Consider the following 7,032-nt stretch of genomic DNA (forward strand, 5'->3'; position numbering starts at 1 on the left):
TTTCATATATTCAAATTACAAATAGCGAACCCTGGAGCTAATCTCGCGAATCTCCCATCTTTTATAGCCTCGACTTTATAAACGCTCCCAGAATAATCTCTGCCTACGATTGTATGTACGGTTGACCTAATATCATCCTCTGTCTTTTCAAAACAGTCGACCTCCTACGTATGTTTGACACCTCTTTCTAGCAGTCAGCTCCTAAGAGAGTTGCCCGCTGACATGGCAGCTAGGTCTGAGCTATCCTTGATCGGTTAATGTTCTTATTGTTGGTTTTGAAACGTTTTCAAAGTGCGGAAGCGTGGTAGTGCGGATCGTGTATAATAAAAATTTTCACAAAACTTTTGAATACGCTATAGATTATATTAATTTATGCAATAATAAATTAATCTCATTAGTTTATAACGATAGATACATTGCTAACGATTAGGAAGATAACTTGATTTCTTTAGCCGACGAACAATCCTTACTCCAAAGCTTTCTTAGAAAACCCAAGCCTTCCTCATCTACCCCTTGAATGTGCAAAATGATGATTAGTAGAAGCCTTTGCTTGTAGACAAAGCAATAGGAAATTTGTAACTACTATATTTTTAATCTCATTAAAAATACAGTTTTCTTTTAATTGTGGAAACAAACTTTCCTTTCCCTTTTAATTTTGGAAACAAAATTTCCTTCCCTTTTGCTTATAGTGTGGCTAGCCATACAAGGAGAAGAGAAAAAAATTCTTGCTTTCTCCAATTATCAATTTTAGTTCAAATTAAAATCTAAATAAAGTAACACTTTACTTTTCTTTTTGAATTTAATTGGAAAACTTATAAAACAAGTAAACTGGATTACTTGGAGAGCAATCAACTAAATCCCAATGGGATTTTTCTCAGTGTCACACGCCCCCTGTGGTCCGTGACAAAATAATTTAATAATCACAATATTTAATATATAATTAATTCTCAATTAATTATTCGCGAGTGAAATAAAATCCCGATAGGTCATCTTGTTTTAAAAATAATATAAGGATGACGCGGGGACTCATGGACCTATAATTCTGAGCTCTAATAAAATTAATAATCAATTAAACTCTTTAGTTAATTAACTAATTCTATTAATTCTGAAAAGTTACTCTACTAAAAATTTGGAATTGCACTCTCGAAATTATAGACATAATTTACGTCTAAGAACTTGAAGTGTCCATTTGATATAGTCACTTATTGCGTAATTTTTATGCTCGCAAGTGCATGAGTCGCCTCAAGTAATAAAGTGTGAATAAGAGTGTCGATCCCACGAGGATTGATTCACTGATCATATATTGTAGAAACAACACAAAAATACGAAGCTAATAAGAAAATGTTGGTTACCGAATCAAATTTGGATGCGGAAGCGTGGGGGAGGCGGATCGTGTATAATAAAAATTTTCACAAAAACCTTTGAGATACTCTATAGATTATATTAATTTATGCACGAATAAATTAATCACATTAATTTATTTATTAAGAACTCAATTAGGAATAATATCTGACGGCCGATTAAGATGATAACTTGAGTTCTATGACCTCGAACAATCCTTGCTCCAAAGCTTTGTGTTTAGAAAATCAATGTCTTCCACGTCAATTCTTAGAATCCACAAAGACGTCACTACAACAAAAAAAGGTTTTTGATAACTTTTAATTATAGCGTTTTTAAAAAACCGCTATTAAAACTTATTTTAATTACATTTTATAGCGTTTTAAAAAAGTTATTTTAGGTGTGTGTGTATATATATATATATATATGTATATATTAAACAACCATAAAATATTTTGACAGATTATGAAAGTAGTTTCCCCCCCAAATTTCATTTTACTCTGCAAATGTTTTAGAAGCTTCCAGGTCAAAATTGAAATTCACCACTATAGCTTTGTTCATTTCTCCGATTCGAGTTTTCAGTTTTAAGTTTCTACAGTAAAAAGCTCTTAGAAAATATCACATCTAACTTTTTCTGCTACAGTAAAAAACTCTCTGAAAATGTCACATCTCAACTCGAATTGAAAATTCAAATCCGCAAAGTGAACGAGGTTTATGTGAAAGAAAAAGAAGTAAAACGCGGGTAAGTTATGGAACTGAGAGAGAAGAGCTTTGGAAGCAAAATCTGCAAGTGGGATACGACCATAAATCATGCCCAGAGCACAGCCATTCTCCAAAAATCAGCCCCACAAACGAACCTCACACATTCCACCACCAATTGCCATCTCCCCATCTCTCGCTCTCTTTCCAAAACCCCCATCACCACGCCGGAAGAAGAAATGCGCCGCCGTCGATTCTGACCACCTCTGGCCAACCCACAGTGATCCGAGATCAGATCCAAGAAGCCCATGAGCTGATCTACAAAACCCCCATCACCACGCCGCCCGATTCCCCGCCGATCGGCCGAAATTTTAGTTTGAAATTCCCGGCCACCGCACCTTCCAACGCAACGGAAGAAGAAATGCGCCGCCATCGATTCCGACCACCTCTGGCCAACCCACAATGATCCGAAATCAGATCCAAGAAGCCCATGAGCCGATCTACAAAACCCCCATCACCACGCCGCCCGATTCCCCGCCGATCGGCCGAAATTTTAGTTTGAAATTCCCGGCCACCGCACCTTCCAACGCAGTTTCCGGCGCCTTCCGACGTTTAATCCTCAGGAAAGTGCTTTCTTTGGACTCCTCTCGTCGAGCTGAACAAATCCATACCAAGTTTGCTGCCATTGGTCGCCGGAATAGTTGCGATCACTTTCGGAATAGATTCTGAAGTTGAACGCCATTTGTTACTTCATTTGCCAAATTCACTTGTGTAAAAGGTAAATCATCCTTTCTCTTGAAATTTCATTCAAATTTCTTGTTTGTTTGTTTGTTTAAGTTTTGAACAACCAAACAACTCCAATGTGATTCACGGTTAATTGATGTAGTCAGAAAAGTATTTTTTTGGTTCCAACTTAGAGATAAGTGTTACAGTTAATGTTAAATTTTGTAGCTTACAACAACTACTGCATTACAATCTACATTGATGTGACAATTTTGACACCGCATGCCATTGCCATTTGCCATTATCGAGGTAGAAATCGAGGAGGAGAAAATTGTAAAGAAATGATACTGAGTGCTAGCAAGTCAGCTTCAGTATCTTCTTGATTGAGCATTCTTTAAGAATTAGCAGCATAAATGATCCACTTTTTTTAATTTTTCTTCTTTTCCTTCAGTTCAGTTGTTCTCCTTTTTACCGTCATTTTCCGCCAACTAAATTGATGCAGTTTTTATTTTTATTTTATTTTTTTATTTTTAAGGAAGAGCAATTCCAGCTCCAGGAGATAGATTGTCAGAAGCAGACCAGTCCTCACTCGTGGTTTGTTTTGGCGAGTTGTTGATTGATTTCGTCCTGACTGTTAATGGATTTTCATTGGCTGAAGCACCTGCTTTTAAGAAAGCTCCGGGAGGCGCACCTGCTAACGTTTCCGTTGGTATAGCTCGTCTCGGTGGTTCATCAGCATTTCTTGGGAAGGTTTGGTACCATTGTTAACGATTCAACTTTTATCTTCTTATATTATCATTATTGGTTCTTAAACTTACAGAAGAGAGACAATTCTGAGGCTCTAATAGAAAGAAAAAAAAAGGTGAACATTTTGCACAACAAACATACAAAATGTTTTGTTTGTATCTGCATGTGTGTAACATAATTATCTTGCAGTTTAACTATGAGATACTTTGATGTACTTAGTGGCTTATACAAACATTTAATTGCCGAACAAAAAAGGAAAAGGATGAGGATGTTGCAGACATCAGTTTGTGTATACAATATTATCTCCAAGTATGCAAGTGTTGAACAAGCATTTCAAGATTTGATTTTCTTTTCTTATTTTTTGTCCTTCGGATCGTAGGCCAGCTCGAGATTGCTTTTACAACTCCTAAAAGTGATTATTAGAAAATTTTAGTAACAAATGGTGTTCAACAAACCTGGTTTGATCAGATATATCTACAAACCTGAATTGAATGACAGGACAGGTTCTCTTGCATCATCAACGGAATGCATCTTAAATTTGACATGATGAGTGTTTCTTTTTCCCATGTTTGTGTTCTTTGTGTTCTTTTTCCCATGTTTCTACTCTAGAGTAGCCAAACGTTTGTCCCAACATGTTATGGAGCATCATGAAGTAATGGGTAAGTCCTCCCATGAAATTCTTTTATTCCTTTCTTTGAACTGTGAAAAGTCTATATTAGTGTTTGCACTTCTTCAATAAGCAATATTGGCAATGTGACAAATTTATTTAGAGTTTAAACTAAGGTTGGCGCTATGACGTTTCAAATGAGATGTTGATACTTACTTTTGGCCAGTGAAGGGTATGAATTTGGTTAGGGAAGTGGAGAGACTTAAAGGTTGCGAATGTCATCTGCATGGTAAGTACTCAAGATTTTTTATAAACATGCTTCATCTTGCATTGATCACTTCTCTGGATGTGAATAAATTAAATGTTTCCGTATTTTTTTTTTCACAGAATGGAAGAAGGCATCTAAACTCATCGGTGAATGAGGTTTCAAGAGATCTCATTGTAAATTCCCATTCCAAAAAGAAGCAAGCTCTTCTGGTATATTCCTCTTCTTATATACAGTAGCAGTAACCATCCCTCCCTAAACTTTAACTTTCTTATTTTTGACTCTTACTTGATAGGTGTTGGTCCAATGAACAATTGCATACAAATTCATAAACAAGAAGCTTTTGTTTCCTTCAGAAAATGATCCCAGCAGCACGACCAAATTCTCATGTCTTGCATTACTGAGAAAATGAACTAATATTCGAATTCTTTCTCTCCCTGAAAGCTTGCACTTTTGTGTTGCTTCACAGCAATCCGGGTTGGAAAAGGTATTATGTTTGGTAGAAAATTTTTGAAGATCATGAATCCTTAGTTATTAATTATGTTATTAATCATGACTTGTAATAAGAGAATGCAATTATGTTTTTCCCCCTATATCCCTGACAATCTATTTCTTCACAGCTATATATGGTAGGACTTTGCCATGGAAATTTATGAGAAGAAGTAATTGCCATTTCAAATATATTTAAGATGTTTTTGTCTGCACAATCACACATAAAGTGAGGCACAAAAATGATGTCATCCGTCTTCCTGGTGCTAACCTTGTCAGAGATGTCAATGTAAAGAATAAGATGAAAAAGAACTCAATTATTGAGGTAATGCATTGATAGATCTCTTTAATAAAATTGTGAAAGAACCAATGTTAGGTAATGCATTGATAGATCTCTTTAATAAAATAACTCAAGTGCTCTTGCTCACAAGTTTCTGCCTTTATAATAAAATTTATTCTACTCTTCACTTGTATGATTTATCTAGTTTTTTCTTTTTGTGCTTATTAGTTAATCAATTTATATGTTTTAATTAATTATTTGGACTAATTTTGTGACAGGTCAATAGTTGTTTTGCTAGAGGAGATGGCCTTTTTATTGGAGCATTTTCTCAAGATGAATTATTTACTTAACCATTTCATTTGGCTAGACGTTTTGGACACTTTGTTATCTCTAGTTATTTCGTTGTATTCTTTACTTGTTTTTAATGTTAAAGTTGTGGACAAATGATGTGACTTGTGTTGTAAACATCTTATTGCCAACTTTGTAGATACTGATAACAATTATTACATTGAATGTTTATATGTTTTAATTTGAATGTTCCTATTTAGATATAAGATGTTGCTTGAAATTACCATCTATTTCAATGAATTCAAAAGGATGTGAATAATAATTTTAAAAAGCTACAAGAGTATGAACATAACAAGGAAAAAAGCTATTAATCTGTACCGTAACCATGCTAAATAGCTGTAAGAGGTTGAAAATAACTTGTCTTAACCGCTATAAGACCTCAATTCTATAGCCTTTTTCATAACGCTCTTAGAACGCTTTGTTTTCTTACATCTTTTAATAGCGTCTGATGTCCTAGCGCTCCATAAAATGCTATTGGTAGTGTTTAATAACGTTTTTAGTCAGCTATTGATACTGATATTTGTTGTAGTGCGTGTGTGTGGGCACACCTTAGACAAAACGGGTTAGAATAAACACTCGAATTTTCACAAACACCAACGCATGCACGATGTGAAATTTTTTGGAGAAAAAATTTTCCCTCACTTTGAGAATTTCGGCCACCCTATAAAATAGGGCAAAAAATTGTTTCAAAAATTGTGTCGCGTAATTTTCTATTATTCTCTTATTTATAGAGTAGAAATCAAACTTCTAGAAGGAATTCAATCTCTATCTCCAAGATAAAGCTTGTTAATTATCTCCTATTTGAATTTAGAACAACATATCATTTTTTCCTTTATCCATTATGGCCGGCCAAGATAGGGGATTCTCATCACTGTGTAGGCGCCAATATCAGATAGGGAAAGAAGAGAAAATCATCATTTATCCTGTAGTCCAATTTTGACTCAAATTCAATTTCTAATTTAAGTCAAACTTAAATTAATTTGAATTTTAAATTGAACAACTTATCAAACAAGTTTAAATGGATAAATCTAAATGTGTTTAAATTCAAATTTAAATAATCTCATTATTTAAATAATAATTAATTTAATTATTTTTGAGTGTTTAATTTTAGAATTCCGTAATTCTAAAATTCTCATTTTGCCCTTTGTGTCTTGTAGAATTACTAGGATGACGCGGGGACTAATGGACCAATAATCCTGAGCTCTAATAAAATTAATAATTAATTAAACACTTTAATTAATTAATTAATTATATTAATTCCAATAGTTACTCCACTATAAATTTGGAATTGCACTCTCGAAATTATAGATATAAATTACTTCTAAACTGTGAAGTGTCCATTTGATATAGTCACTGCATATAGATCGATCCTCCATAAATAATTCATAATTAGAGCTAGGTAAAATCCATTAACCTCTCTAATTATATCTTTATCCTTAAGTAGCATTGATTCTCTAATGGACAGTGATTCATAAAACACATTCATGAATCGGAGCTCCTACTGGTCCAAGTACTGAATCAACCCTTAAGAGAATT

At 34.2% G+C, this 7,032-nt stretch overlaps 1 long non-coding RNA gene across 7 annotated transcripts; it reads left to right on the forward strand.

Moving 5' to 3' along the window:
• The first annotated feature begins 2,737 nt into the window (after positions 1 to 2,737).
• LOC112091689 lies at positions 2,738 to 5,616 on the forward strand. Of its 7 annotated transcripts, none has more exons than XR_002902266.1 (7): positions 2,738 to 2,815; positions 2,989 to 3,069; positions 3,296 to 4,403; positions 4,502 to 4,591; positions 4,675 to 4,866; positions 5,000 to 5,193; positions 5,427 to 5,616. It is a non-coding gene; the product is annotated as an uncharacterized LOC112091689 (long non-coding RNA). The 7 variants fall into 7 exon arrangements; XR_002902267.1 differs by lacking the exon at positions 2,989 to 3,069 and having other exon boundaries at positions 3,296 to 3,510; positions 4,011 to 4,403; positions 5,427 to 5,615; XR_002902268.1 differs by lacking the exon at positions 2,989 to 3,069 and having other exon boundaries at positions 3,296 to 3,510; positions 4,122 to 4,403; positions 5,427 to 5,615.
• Positions 5,617 to 7,032: the final 1,416 nt, after the last annotated feature.

This window comes from Morus notabilis, unplaced genomic scaffold, assembly GCF_000414095.1.
Source record: "Morus notabilis unplaced genomic scaffold, ASM41409v2 Scaffold708, whole genome shotgun sequence".
Taxonomy (NCBI): Eukaryota; Viridiplantae; Streptophyta; class Magnoliopsida; order Rosales; family Moraceae; genus Morus; species Morus notabilis.